At 42.3% G+C, this 15,618-nt stretch overlaps 1 protein-coding gene across 1 annotated transcript in view; it reads right to left on the bottom strand.

Moving 5' to 3' along the window:
- Positions 1 to 15,258, bottom strand: part of MAPRE2 (microtubule associated protein RP/EB family member 2) — a 97,309-nt gene extending 82,051 nt beyond the window's left edge. Inside the window, exon 1 of the mRNA XM_077185367.1 lies at positions 15,244 to 15,258. The gene's annotated coding sequence lies outside the window, so the exon portion shown is untranslated. The remainder of the gene's footprint in view (positions 1 to 15,243) is intronic.
- Between the last annotated feature and the right edge of the window lie 360 nt (positions 15,259 to 15,618).

Raw genomic sequence — 15,618 nt, 5'->3', positions numbered from 1 at the left:
CTTCAGCGTTGTTCTTTTTTCCCTCGGCATGACGTGTTGGTTGTGAGAAACTGCTGAATCCAAGACAAGATGTCAGGGTTCAGCTTTCCTACTCCTGTTTGATGGCAAATTGATGCTGAAGTTTAATTTCCAGAATACGAAAATTATCAATATATTTTGACATACAAGGTGTGTAAAGAAAAACACAACTGAACTTGTCCCAATTTTAACCAGGTGACATGATGCTCCCCCAGGAAGTGCAGTGTTTTTAATCCCAGGAACACTCCTGCTTTCCTTTTTCAGCAGAGATGCTTACAACCTTTCTTGTTTGAAGTGCTGTGTTCTTTCCCCTACTATTTCATGCAGGGAAAAAGGATGTTCAAGCCAATGTGACAGTTCTCTGACACTAAGAACTCAATAAGTCCAGGAACACAAGTTACTGCTTCTTTCATAGTGTTTTGTTTTTTTTTTTTTTTAAACTGGAATAAGGTCAGTCCCCATCCCAGAGAAATGGCCCTGTCTGTGCTTGATACAAACTGAAAGGCATCCTGCAGCATGGCAAGAGAATCCAACTCAAAGAGGTTTTATGTTTACACACACACAGAGCTATTTATTTAACTGCTGTGAGTGCACTCCATGGGGTGAGCTGCGAGTGAAACCCTTCCATGTTCAAAGTGATGCACAAGTGGACAATGGCAGATGCCTGAGCAAAGCACTGGGCTTGTGCCAGGGGCTTGAACCAAAAGGCAAACTCAACAAGAAGTGGAAATAAACTGGAGACAGCACAAAATTTCTTCAACTTCAGAAGTCACAACATTAGACAGCTAGAAAAGATAGGAGGGAAGGACCCTCCTGCACAGGATACATAGGGCATAGAAGACATATATTATTAAGGAGCTTTAATCTCACTACCAGATTTCTCTCCTGCTGGTAAGTGTTTTTTCTTCTCACATTTATTTTTATGTTCTAATAAAATCAGTTTTGTGGGCTGGAAGCCCCTTACACCTCATTTAAGCTCATATAAAAGAGTGTGTGGCTCCCCCATGAAGCTCAGGCCCTGCTGCAGCACCCTGCAAACACACAAGCTGACACCCAGCTCCCACTGGTTACCTCTCAGTGGGCTCTCCAGCACCTTCCAGGACCAGCCCATATGCTTAGGGCTGTGAATAAAGCAGAAATACCTTTCAGTTTTACCTCAGGCCTAATTCTGAACAAATCTTTACTTAAATTTAAAGTTTTAAACAGTTTCATCAAGAATCCACATATAAACACCACACTGTACAGCAGGACATGTACAGGAAACTCTGAGGCCCTATACCCTGTACCACCAATCCATTTAGTTGATTTAAATGGGTAGTTAGGCTACTGCAGAACAGACACATTCTATTTATGATTTATTACGTATCACTGAAAGCAATAAAACCTGAAATAAGACCTTCACCATCACAGATCAGAAAGCAGCACTCCAATGTCTTGCAGTAGCAGCCAGTGAGTGCTGCAACAAAGCCTCATCCAATCCCTCTGTGCCACATTGTTTTGATGGACAGAACTGTACCAGTAGCTCAGGGTTCCTTTCAAAGGGAGCCCAGAGACATCACTGCCACCCGTCAGACAAACGTTTCTTGTTGGTCTGTTCCACAGAATAGCTACAGAATAAGTTCCCTGTCATCTGACAAGCCCATCATAGGATTTCTCTGTCTGGTTTTCTCCCATGATCACCTGTTGCCTGTAGCCCCTGCATGCCAGTGAAAGATTTTTGCTGCAGCAGAGACAATACATCATCCTAAAGCCATTCACAGGATACTAAGCACATCCTTTATCTGGTATGGCCTTTGAGTGCTACAAACACACCTCAAAAACTTTGTTTCAGGCCAAGTGACATCTGACTGGGCAGTTATATTGCTTCCTCAGTTTATTATTTAGATCTCAGCTATCTAAGGAGAGTTTTAATTGTATACCACATCCTTTGCAACTCCTCTTCCAGCTTACACAAAAGAGTTGAATTTCAGTCTTCTTCCTTGTGTTGGAAATTTTTGCCTATATACATGACTGTCAGGTGGACAAAAACTGAAAAATTGCAAGTCTACAAGATTTACTGTTTAAATTTAGAAAGTTGGTTTGACTGCAGCTACAAAAGCCAGCTGTGTCTGTCCTCTGACAGCACTGCCCTGAGAAAAGATACTTTACTTAAGGGCATCAAATAGTGCTAAAGAAACTGCAGTTATTTTAAGATCTGTAGAGCATTCTGATATAAGGATCCCACTATTTAAATAAATCACAGTTGAACAGAAGAATCCATAAAGCAGTAAGGCATCCAGCTGAGCAGGGTCAGCTTGAGTCTTCTTAGCAGTACAGGTAAAATAGACTTTATAGTCACCTATATATGCTGAATTTTCTGCTTAAATCTTCTGACAGAAGTTTTGAAATGTGAAGGGACTAATGGAATACCATGTCAAGGTAAGGCCACTGTCAGTGTCAGCCTTCATACACTGCTTCAAGGAAGTTACAAGAGATTGCCACTGGCCATCTATCTGTTCATTACTCAGCTCATCACCAAGAAGTATTCCTACAATTAGAACATAAGTGGCTCCAAAAATCAAACCAGAAAAGGAAGGTGGCACCCAAAGGCTTGTAGTTTGGCTACTCAAAAGTAGCCTTTTGAAGATTTATCTAAATTTATCAGATGAAATAAATAATCAGCCATAGGACAGTCAGTGTCACTTCAGTTATTTGTGTTTAATAGCAGGTGTCAGAATGATGCTAAGTATTCCACAATTATTACTTTCCAAGTCACTTTAATTCCTGCTTGCGGGATGACCAAATTGACAAAGGTGTTAAGCTATGCAATGATGTCAAAAAGTAAGTAAGTCTCCATTACACATTTGAAAAAGCTTCAACTTTCTCCCTCATCCAGAAAACCCATCCAAAAGGATCCAAGAGTAGAGACACCTAAGACTCTCTGCCAGTATTGAGAGTATTTTCCTCCTCCTTCATCTCCCCAATCTACTGTATTAGTACAACAAGAGAGATCATCAAGTATTTTTTAATCAACAAGTATTTTTTAACAATTTAATCAACATAAGTTACTTAAAATAAACTTAAAAATAGCTAGCAACAACGCAACTGCAGCATGTCAGCCTCCGGAAGAGTGGCAGTGGATAAAGCCAAGGGCCTGCCCTTGCAGGAGAAGAAGATGCTATGCTGTCAAACAAGACTCTTCTCACCACAACCCAGCTCAGCCACAATTTGCTCCATATCAGTGAAAACATATGGTGGGCAGCAGAAATGACCACACTGCTCAAGTTAAGCATCCTACAAGTTTACCACTGGCTCCAAAGAAATGCCACAGCATTATCAAGGTAGAAAATATGTGTATTCAAGTGTAAGATGCATTTATTTCCTCATGTCTACTAATTACAAAGTCAAAATGCTGTGACAGTCTCTCCAGCTTGCATCATGACGTTTTGCCCAAGAGGCCATCAGTCAGCTTTTGCCAATACATTAATTCACAGCTTTGCTTATACCTTGAAGAGGAGAACCCATCAAGAGCACCAGTTTTGTGGAAAACATGACTTTGATTATTTCTGTAGCCCGTGCTAGTTATTCCAGAATATGCTCAGAACACTGTTAGACTAGTGACCCTCAAATATTCCTACGTTTTGCATACAATTAGTACAAGAAATATTAGTGACTTCTACTCCATCTTTATTGAAAACTTATAAAAGGAAACTTACTGCTCTTCTCTGATCTAGTTACCTACAGATAAAGTAATTGGAGAAGAAAGTTAAGACACTTGTGTCTGGTTACATATTAAATTTTCCAAGAAGTCCACCCACACTTCCTTCCAGTTTCCCAGAAGCTTGAAAGGAGCTCCCAGAAAGCACTTTTAAGGTTTATCCTCCTCTCTACAATTCCTCACAATTCTGCTTTACCATCACACCAGCAATAAACCCAGAGTCAGCTAAACAGTGTAATGAGAGGAGTATTTTTTATGCTGACCAGTGTCCTTGCCACATCCATGCATTGTTGTGATCACTTTTTACTACACTGCATTTGACTTCAGCAGAAGACTATGAAAGATTTCACCCAGACATCTTGTAAACAGATACAGACTCTCCTTAGACTTATTGTACCAAGATAAACACCTGTGTTCAAGAGCAAACAAATTTTATAGCACCTGATCTCATGGAGAGACATCCACTGTCACTCACAAGGCCTCTGCTGAACAGAGTAACTCATAAGCAATCCTGTGCCTGTGCATATAAGGAAACTGTGATACAGTAGAAACCAAAAATTATAGCAGGATTTTTGGGTGTATCAAAAAGTCATGACTAAGCCACAGCAATTGTGCAATAAAGCATAGCATATCTTTTATTTGTCTGCTTGAGAAGTTAATATTGGTGTGACTGACAAACAGCAGCACAATTACGACAGCCACATTAACCTCAGTGTTGTGGCCAGGTGGTGCAAATTAGCCCTCAAAGTCATCAGTCTTGAAAGCATAACTACCTTATGACAAAGAACAACCTCTCCAGTTTTGGGCATGCTTTTTTAAGACTGCTTTTTCTCCATTTGACTTAATTATAGAGGATTACAAAGCTATAGAGAACAAAACTTCAATCACAAATGGCAGAGAAAACACAGACCTTTGAAAGGACAGTAATACCCCATTCTCTGACAGAGAAATATTAGGTGTAGGAAAGGAATTAAGGTAGTAAAGCAGACCCCATGACTTACCTTTCCTTGCTGTCTCAAAGGTTCATTTAGAGGAGTATCCCCAATACTGGAACCTTTAAGAAGCCTTGACATGGTAGGATTAGTATTATTTTTTAAGATAAAAAAAAATTAAATGAAACTGCCTGTTGTCATAGACTGGTAGAAGAGAACTTCCCTTTGATAACCTCCCTTTATAAACCTCACCATGGGTGTGGCTAAATGACTAGCTCCACCTCTCATCCTATTTAGAAACCCTACCAAAAAAAAAGGAATAAAACTTATCTGAAGCAATATAATAATTTTATCAACTACTCATATGCTGTTCTGGGGTTGTTTTTTTCTTAAGTAAGTAACTAGTTGACAGTCTCACAAGTTATAGGGAAAATGTAGACAAAATTAGATTTGTCTTCCATATTTGCAGTAACCTGCAATACGGTCTACAAACCATGTGGTGGGTGAGCTTGCTCAGTGGTTTGCTTTTTAAAAGCAGTATTGTAACAACCTGATGGAAGTGTATCAGCTTTGAGTGTCTACTGGTATAACAGATGCATTATATTGAAAAGCAGCATATCTCTGAACTTGCAGCAATCTCCAGTTGCATCACCTCAAGACAAGCCTCCACCACCAGTGAAGGTTCTTGTTTTCATCACTTACAGAGGGAAGGTGATGCAACATCAAAGCCTTTTGCATGACTCATTAAATCACACACACCTTCACTACGGAGGGACCACCAATAAAAATTAGAATCTGTTCTTTTGTCCTCCTGACACGCTGTATTTTAAATTCCCTCAACTTTCTTTCCTCCCAAGGCCTAATTCAAGAGGATGGGGTGATGGATTAGGATGTTGTCACTAAGGCAGTATTGCTTACAGAGTTTTATATTGCTTTGGTGTGTAATACAAACACATCTATGTGGCTGCACTCTTGTCTCTTAGCTTTTTGTACTATTCCAACTGATAGTTTTTTGTTTTCATGGGTACAAGTATGAAAACTATAAGCATAGGGCCTAAATTAGGGGTTTTTAGGGCTTAAATTTGGGGTTTATTTTTCACTGAATAGTTGAGGTTATCCTGGCACTCCTGAAGGAGGCTGGGTGTGAAATTAGAGTTCTTGAGGTGTTTGGCAGGGGTTCAACTATGCTTCTATCATCTGGATTTGCTTTCAAGGGAGCGATTAGGAAATAATGTTCTTGTTAACAAGATCTGTGCAAGTAATGACTATTATACCCAACATTTCCTGTATATAAGCTGAAGTGATTGTTCCATCTTGATACAAAAAGCAGAGATATTTTCTTGAGAATTAGTGACTTGGGCCAAATCTCAGCTTTAAAGAGTATTACAGAAGGTTCATCCCTTTTCACAGTGCCAGGCCATTTCTGTCTGAAAATACTAACTGGTCTTCAAAAAATATATATCCATGTGGAACTTTTACTTCAATATTAGACACTCCCAGATGTCAGATGAAGAAAGAAAGCCACCTTTATTGCAACAAGAAATATTGCATAATAAACTACAGCATTCACTTCTCACTGCTTTTGTACTACTGCAGGCAGGATAAAGCATCTTTGATTTTAAAATCCATATTTAAAGTACAGAGATATCTATGTCTCTTACTGTGGCTGGAAGTCTGTAATGTCATGTTCTACTATATGAGAATAAGAAATTCTGCAGCATTCTCCAAGGCTAATAAAACAGTTTCACTCCTTACAGAAAGTCTGATGATTCTGAGGAAATGGTAAGTTTTGAGTGAGTTCACAAATTAAACATAGCATGCAAGAGAAAAGAAAGCAGTTCAATTGAAATGTAGAGTTGTGAGAAATTGAAACAAGCTCATTTTCCTTCCTACCTGCGAGGTGCTCACTCTGGGCCAACTTCCTCTCTTTCCACTTCAGCAATGACTGACTAAACAGTCAGTTCTGACATTTTTGGCTGAGTTATCACTTCTTTTGAATTATGTTCCCAGACAAAATGAGGAAATCCACAGGTGTGGGTGAAAGAAGGAGGAATATCACAGGAGATGTGATAGAAGTACCAGCATGTCATACTCAGTGCTCTTCACACTGTACAGATGCAACTCCACATTGGAACCATGCTCTGTTTAGAAATACAGCATTGGGAAGATACCAGAGATGATGCTTTAATTTCCAAAGGACTTGCTGTTTCTGCTGGTAAAACCTATATCCCAGTACTGAAATATGAAATAGTGAATACCTATATCCCAGTACTGAAACATGAAACAGTGAAATGGAGTATAGTCTCATCTGTAGCAGCTAGCAAAATAAAATAGATAAATAAAATCAATAGATAAAACACTTAGTGCCTGGGATTCATTCCTAATAATCACCATGCATGGAAAAAAAAAAGTCTAAAGTCCTATTTTCTGAATATGACCAACAGCTCTTACAAAGACAATGGCACATCTGCACTGCCTGCCAGAACAACTTTATTACTGTCCTAATGGCACACACAGCATTATGCAGCTGTAAGTGTAATCACACTTTTTATAACCAGAGGAAATTGCTAAAACTTAGTTGACCAGATTTCAGCAGCCAAAAGCAGGAGAGGTGAGTACACACCTGCAAGAAAGGGGCTGGTGGCTTGGTCTTTACAGGGAGGCACTTCAGCAGTACCTGTACTGATAATGTCACTGCTGTTGTCAGCTGCTTCCAGGCATGCAAAGGCCAGCCTTAAGAACACATTTGCTTTCCTGAGCAGGGATAGTTACAAGACCTCCTCTAAATCTGCCTGTACCTAGAGAGGAAGCAATGTTTTAAAGTACAGAATTAATCTGCCTGCTGGCATTTCACATGCAGGGGAAAACTTATGACTGAGATTTAGTCCTGATTTGTTTCATAGTCCCCTCCCTCTTCAAGGTCCCCCTGGATCAAAAGCTCTTGATTTAATAAAGCAGCATGTTCAACCTCTGAGTGCAGAGGCTGCTTCTCATTCCCCTTGGTCAAGCACAACATTTTCTGGCTCTGCTGCACAGCTGGGCTGAGGCCAACCTGTGGTAGCCCTTTCCTACTGAACCCAGGGCCAGGCTGGGAAACAAGAGAGTTGTCAAACAGCAACCAAAGCTCTGCTTGGCAAAAGGTGGAATTCAGGTGTTTGCTGTTGGTCCAAGACCACTCAGGGATGGGGGCTTGGAACTGGGTAACCTTTACTAGTACTTTCCACCCAAAACCATTCTATGGTCTCTTCTGTGTTACTACAAAAAACTGGGGATCCTTTCAGGCAAAGGCCAGAGGAAGTTAAAAAACAAACTGACAGAATAGAATTACTGCCAATTTTGTGGTGAAGTCAGGATGCAGCTCAGGGGAAGAGACACATCACAGATAAAGAACGTGAAAAGTCTCATAAGATCATCTTGTAAGATGAGAAAGAAAGGGGCACTCCACAGGAGCAGCCTGAGAGCAGCAGTGTGTGGATGCAGGGTTCTTTCCAGGCACAAAACCAACTACCCTGAAGTGGCTCAAAGCCCAGATCTTTTGTTTTCTTAACAAAGTTTTTTGTCATCATCTGGAATTATTTAATCTGCACTTCAAAGGTCTTCCAAGAGACAGCCTACCTAGAGCTGCTGCTCAAAACTTCAGCAAATGCAGCATTCCTGTGAGATTTCCCAGACCGGTTTCAGCTGCACCTCAAAACCCCTTCTTCTACAGAAATGTATATTCCTAGAAAATTTCAGGGGCTTGCTAATGAGATATAAAGATGTTCACAACCAATTGTCAATACCTACTGTCTTTTACCTCTAAATTTCCTGCTTTCTTTTGATAACATTTCCCATTATTATGATACCAAAATTCACGAGGGAATTAAAGGGTTAATGGAGTTGAAAGGAGCAGCACTGACTATAAAAAGTTACTACAATTAATAATGTCTGAGAACTTGAGCTGCAAGAAAAAGATGCAAAATCTTGCAGAAAAGATCTAAATAAACAGCTTTAAATGTTAGTCTGTTTATGTTGCACACTTTATTTGTGTTGGTGGATTTAAATAACCCATTGTTTGGCAATCGTTTAGCTCTACAGCAGACCTGCAGACTGATCTGTTGAAGTAAAACAGAGCTGAATGAGTGGGATATCCCACCCTGACTACTTCCAACTCTGGGGAAACCCCAAAGCACACGATACTGGGGAGCATCAAATGCCAAGGAAACTCTTTGCCCTGTTGGTGCAGTCTGCTAGTTGGACTTTGAGCAGTGATAAGTGATAAGGCAGGAGCTCTCTGCTGCCTCTGTGATTAGCTTAATTACAAACAGAAGTCCCCTGTTCTCCTTGTGTGTGGGTCTATTAATACTGACTATGTGCTCATGCCATCTGCCAAGGAGCCATTTCCAACTTTACAAAGCACAGCAGACAATACTTGCAGGTGCTCGGAAATGTGTTTATTTGGCAATTAAATCCACAAGCCTTAAACACAGCTGAACAATATTTACATTTTCAGGTACTCCTGCAAGACAATGTCTTCTGAACTTCTATCAGAGGTGAAGAATTCCAGACTCTGATGGAAATCCAGAGATGCCTTCATCTATTGCTTCCATTTTGCTTCCTAGTCCATGTTTTTGTGTCTGGCTAGCAAATATTCTTGGATGCAGAACTGTAAGGGATGCCACATTCCCAGCAGAGATGAGTCATGAGATCCAAGGTCAGTTTCAAGTGCCATTCTGCAAAGAAGCTTCCAGAATGCACATTCCTACTTATTCTGAATATAGTAATGCCAAACAAAACACATTGTTTTCCTTTGATAAAACATAACACACTTTACTTGCAGTCTCATTTGAACTCTGAAGAGATTGTTACCACTCTGTATTCAACCCAGGATTAATTGAGGCATAAAATAGTTACCAGATCAAAGCCTATTTTAATAAACCTCCTCTATAAGGAGCAGCCTGAGAAGATATTCAGTCGTTTCACATTGCATGTTGTACAAACTAACGATGCAGAGAGATGAGAGACACATTTCCCCTGTGGACTTCAATGATTCTATCAAGATTTACTAGATTAAAACAATTTAGGTGTCTAAAGCTTACAGCTGATAGACCTGTTGTCCTACATCCTTCTCACCTGTCAAATGTATGCAGTATTTGTATTTTCTGGCAACTTGATGTATTTATTTGCTTTGGCATTGGTGATTAGACCAACCTGAAAGTTTTGCATTCATGTATATGGTAGATTATCCAGTGTTAGACCCTAATAATTTTAACATTTAAGGAAAAGAGTAAACTTGAATAAATGGTGTACTCAATATCTGAAATTGCTCTGCTGAAGAAATGCTACTGGCTTCCTCCCAGACAGGGGAAATTACATGATGAGCCATTCTCAGAAGAGACCAGGTTAAGGATTAAGCTTCTACTAAGGAAACCTTTCCTGAACTTTAAATAGGACATATTTGACATCTGGGGCTTTTAAAGCCTTTGGGGAATGAAGGTGGTTGACTGTAAAACTCTTCAGCACAAGAGAAGAGTTTCTGGGACTGAGGCATTCAACCAAGATCACTGAGGCTCTCCCCCCAAATTTTGTCATGTTTTCATCTTCTCTACTACATGTCCTCCTCCTCCTCATTACCATTGGGCATCATTTTGGACCACTGTGAAGAGCTGTCCCCTCTCTAGGGCAGCAGTTGCTGATCATATTTGAGCATACTTTTCCCTTCGGAAGCCATTCTATTGCTAAAGAGGCTCTGTTAGCAGCATTGCTTTTCTTGGGTCCTTTTAAAACACTTTTTGTTCATGGCCATAATATAAATAGCACAAGGCAGCCCTGCTGCTGACACTGGGCACTGCTCCCAGAACAGGTTTGTGCCTTAATCCCCTCTGCCCTGCGACTGCGCGCTGGGGTTGCGCTCCAGCTCGTCGGGGACAAACACAACGTGAAACTGTTCTGACATCCAATTAAATAATAATATGATAAATGCTGTCCCTGACACCTTTCCTAGAACATTCTTGGTTTTGGAATATTTTCCCAGCAGTTCAGATTTTGCATTCTCCTCTCCCCGCTCCTGAACCCTGCTGCCAGCACCCTTTCCTGTCATCTGACTTTCCCAAAGGCAGAAGACGAGTCACTGCTTCTTCCTTACAGTTCATGAAGTGTCTTTTCAAACCCCTTGAAAACAACACCTTGCCTGAGGCTCTTTCCCCACCTTTCCTGCAGGCAGACTAACCACCAGTTTCTCTTGCTGCCCTGAGAGCACCCATTGCTCTGCCAGAGGTCAGTCTTCAGGTTCACTGCTCCTGGAGACACGTGGTGGAGGCTGTCAGCAGAGAGGCTCTGCATGATCCATGTAGCAAAAGCTGTGCAGGGAATTGCCCACATCCCCTCACCTTTCCATCAGTGACAAATAAAGCCCCACTGAAACTGCAAGGATTTCACATCCGCAGCTGTGGCTTTGCTCAGAGGAGCAGGGCGAAAACACTGACTTTTATATACACACACGTGTACCTGTACCTGCAGTAAAATAACTAATACACATAAAGGTGCTGAAAGGCTCAGGATCTCACTTAAACTTCACCCAACATCACCATAGTGCGTGCCATCATGACAGAGTTGTCTTTTGGGCCCCCAGTGACTCAGTGCAATGCTGTCAACATGCTCCCACTGGGGCTCTGCACCAGCTGCAGCTCCCCCTCCCATGCTTCATGCCAACATCTGCCCAGCCCAACTCGCTCTGACACAACCACTTGCAGTTTTTAACATGATATAGTATCACTCTCCAGAGCTGCCCGAGGGAAAAATGCATTCCACTCACCTAATTGCATTAGTCTAATGTTTCTCCCTCTTTTGGAATTAAGCTATTAAAAAAAAAAAAACAACTTGACTGTATTAACGTTTCAGTGTTGCAAGGCTTAAGGGAAGAATGATCAAGATACAAGCTATTGTAAGGTAAATTTGAACTATACGTTTCAGCCAAAATTTGAGTAATTTTGAAATCCCCCAAAATTATTAAATGTCCCTGTTTGGGTTGGACAGAATTCTTTTTCTTCTTAGTAGCTGGTACTGTGCTCTGTTTCTTGGATTTAGTATGAGAATAATGTTGATAACACACGGATGTGTTGGCTATTCCTAAGCCAAGGGCTTTTCCATGTCTCTTACTCTGGAAGTGAGAAGCCACAAGAGTTGAGGAGGCTGCACAGTGAGGACAGCATATTTAATATTAGTGGTATGTTATTATTGCTATATTTTGTTTCAAACCTTAAATTGTTCTTAACCATAAGGCTTACTGTTTCTTTCCAATCCTCTGCGGGGGCAGGGAGTGAGCTGCTGCATGGTACTTAATTGCCTGCTGGAGTTAAACCACAACAATAAATTATTGTGGTTATCCATTTGGGAGGGTGGGTGTGGTGTGGTGGAGGGGATATAATTTGTTTTTTAACTCCTCCTAATGTTTCACTGGCATTTGGAAGAATGTTCAAAAATAATACAGAAAAATGCCAGATAGCCAGATGACAAATAGTTGAGAATACTTGGACTTGTAAGAGCTGAAAGAAATCTGATTGGAGAGTTCTGTCATCAGAGAGGGGCCTTACATTTAGAACATCAGTAAAACTGAGAGAGGCCATTGCAAACAAAATCATAAGGCTGAAATAACTGTCCCAGCCCAAGATTCCCAATCAGCATCATCAATGCATGGGTTATTTCCAGTGCACTTTAGACACTTTAGACTTTATGTGCTCCCAAGTGAGTGATGCCTGCTGCCCCTGTGCACAGAAGTTTCTCCTGCCTGAGAAACAATGGTGATGACACAAGAGACCCTTTGTTTCTCAGAGGAAGCACCATGCTATAGGAGGACTTAACCTTCAAGAGTCACAGAAACACAAAATTACAGGAGGGCCAAGGCTGGAAAACCACCCCAGTGGCCATCTGGTCCAGCCTCCCTGCCCAAGCAGGTTCATCCTAAAGCACATGGCACAGTATTGCATCCAATTCTTGAGTCAGTCTCTCAGTGAGGGAGACACCACAACCTGTCTGGGCAATCTGTCCCAGGGCACAGCCACTGCACAGTAAAGAAGTTCTTTCTCATGTTCAGGTGGAACTTCCTGTGCATCACTTTGTGCCCATTGCCTCTTGGCCTATTGCTTGGCATTCCAAGAGGAGCCTGGCTCCATCCTCTTGACACTCTTCCAGCAGTTATTACAGACATTGATGAGGTCCCCTCTCAGTCATCTCTTCTCAAGGCTGAACAGGCCCAACTCCCTCAGCCTTTCCTCATCAGAGGGATGCTCCAGCCCCTTAATCATCTTCATAGTCCTCTGCTGGACCAACTCCAGGAGCTCCAGGTACCCAAACAGGTACCTGACAAGTGGCCAAATGCCAAAAGTTTTAAATTAGCAGAAAATCCAAATGATCAAATCTGACCACCAGGTGTTCTGATACAGCCTGACAGGACAATTGGCCAAGTTACACCATCCTCCCTCCCCTGGCACATCTCACAAAGTGAGGGCATAGAAAAATACCCGTATTTTCCTGTCTCTGCAATATCTCCAAAAGGCATAGGTGTCTCATACACACCAAGCCTGCCAGACATTGACTGCCCCACCTGCTGCTGTCCCTGACCTTTTCCTTTCTTAATAAGCTGATCTTTCTTCCTCAGGAAACTGAGGTACCTCATGGATTTTATATGCTAAGTTTGAGGCAGACTGAAAGAAACCATACTTACCTTCAGGAAAAGTAAAATTTATCAATTGCTAACCATTTCTGAAGCCCTTGGTTGAATCTAAATAGATTTTATAACATCTTAGTCAACTTTCCCTACTAGGGACAGTATGAAACTTCACTATTGCAGCAGAACCATACATCTTGAGTGACTTGGATTAAGAGTTTCCTGTAAGTCAAACCTTCACCCACAAGATAAGGCAGTAGGTGAGCTAAGGGGTCATAACCCTCCACTCCTCGACTTTGGGGATGATTTTCACTGCAAGGGCTTCACCAACAAGAAGCCATTCAATCTCAGCAGGGGTTGCTGACAAGCCCCGTGTGAGACAAAGACAGTTTGTGCTCTTTGTACATTCTCACTCACTGGGCAAAGCCCCACCCTGCACATCCAGTTGTGTGAGTAAAGACATAAACAAGGATTAAAGCAGGGGTCCCTGTACCTCAGAGAAAAGACACAGAGTGAGTGTGTGTACACCGAGGATTTGGAGAGCATTCAGCTCATGACTTGGGCATCCTGACATGACAGTGTGTACAGCTGCTCATACAGCTGGTGAATAATAAATACCTCAACATGCCCTTGAGATGATACTTCTAAATACTTAGCTCTTCACTGAAGCAGTCAAAAGCCTGACTAGATTCACCCTGCAACAGTGTTTCTGTAGAAGTCTTTACATGGTTCATTTGACTTTTAAAAGAGATTGTCTTTTCTAGAGCAAGCTCAACTTACCAAAATAACCTTTGAGCTGCACAAGGCTTTGTTTGAAATACTTACCATTCTGCTATTTCACTTCTCAAATGTCATCTCAGTCTCAGTGTTTATCTTCTCTTAAAACATAGCAAAAATGTCACAGTATTTATTGTAAAAAGTTTTCACCTTCTTTACAGCTTTAGATTTCTTGCTACATTAAGGTATGAGTTATTAGCCCCAATTCATTTGCTACACACTTTGGGGCCACAGATAAAAAGCAGCTATCTCTTTGGGAAGCAAGTACAAAAAGGACTATAACTCACTATAGTTACACCATCCTCCCTCCCTCAACTCAAAGAAAGCACCAGAGGGCTGTTGGTTTGAATTATCAGAAAAAGCTGTTTAAAATGAAAAAAATGGTAGTAATTGGTTGGGGAGGGGTGTGAGTTTGTTTTTTGCACAGCCTCACTCAGTTGTGCCACTGCTGCACGGGAAGCTTGTAGCTTCAGGTAATGTTTATATCCACCTACAGTGCTGCATCCTTCCTCGCAGGAGCTGTCACCCTTGGTCAGTGCATACAGCCTGCTGAATCATCAGGCTTTTAAGTGCTTTCCCTGGAATGGCATTTATCCATACGTAGCTTTCCTACCATGCAGCACACTGAAGGAAAGCTCTCTCACCAGAAGCTGTTTTGGATGCTTGCAGCTCAGCAGGGACATGCAAACTGGTTTTATATCGAAGCACTTTAAATTCATGAACGCAGCGCAGCACAGAGCCAGCCAACAACTCTGCCGCTTCCCAACTATTCACAGCAACCAAACAAACACACAAACACGCTTCTCGGTCCTGCAGCCCGCTAAATACTAATTAGTCTCTAAGTGATGCAACCCAGCATAATACTCCCGGGATTTCTCCGGCTTCAGTGCCACCGGATAGCGGACTCGGTTCGAGTCAGGAGGTTGTTTCAGCACCGTCACAGCGCTGAAATTTCACTTCCTCTTTTTTATAAGAGCAGGGAGCAGTAAGCTCCTCTCTGCTTCCCCGAAGTACTTTCGGCCCCGCAGGCAGTGGGTGAATCAGAGCTCCGGCCATCGCCGCCCTCCGCCCCGAGCTGCCCGCGGGTGAAGGCATCGCTCCCGTCCCGCTCCCCGCCCGGGGCTCACGGAGCCGCTCCCGGTGCCAGCGTGGCACAGCCCCGGCTCCCGCCTCACCTGCTCCGCGCCCCGCCGGCAGCAGCCGCCTCTTTTCCTTTCTCCCGCCCGCCCCGCTGACAGCCCGGCTTTGTCCGCCCGCCCCTCTCCGCTCCGCCCCGCGGGAGGTGCCACGGGAGCCGCTCGGGCACGGCAGCCGAGCCCCGGGACAGCGCGGGCCCTGCCCTGCCAGTGCCCCGACAGCATCCCGCCCGGCGGGAGCGACTGCGCCCGGATGCACCTACTATTATTGTTGTTACTTTGTTGCTGCTTTTATTTATTTAATATTTCTAGATTAAAACTTTTTCCTTTTTCCTTCCCTTTTCCCTTTTCCTTTTCCCTTTCCTTTATTCCTTTCTCCTTTCCTTTTTCCTTTCCTTTATTCCTTTTTCCTTT

The sequence above is a fragment of the Agelaius phoeniceus genome, chromosome 1, assembly GCF_051311805.1.
Source record: "Agelaius phoeniceus isolate bAgePho1 chromosome 1, bAgePho1.hap1, whole genome shotgun sequence".
Taxonomy (NCBI): Eukaryota; Metazoa; Chordata; class Aves; order Passeriformes; family Icteridae; genus Agelaius; species Agelaius phoeniceus.
The sequence above is the reverse complement of the archived record's forward strand: the minus strand, read 5'-3'. Positions and strand labels throughout refer to the sequence as shown.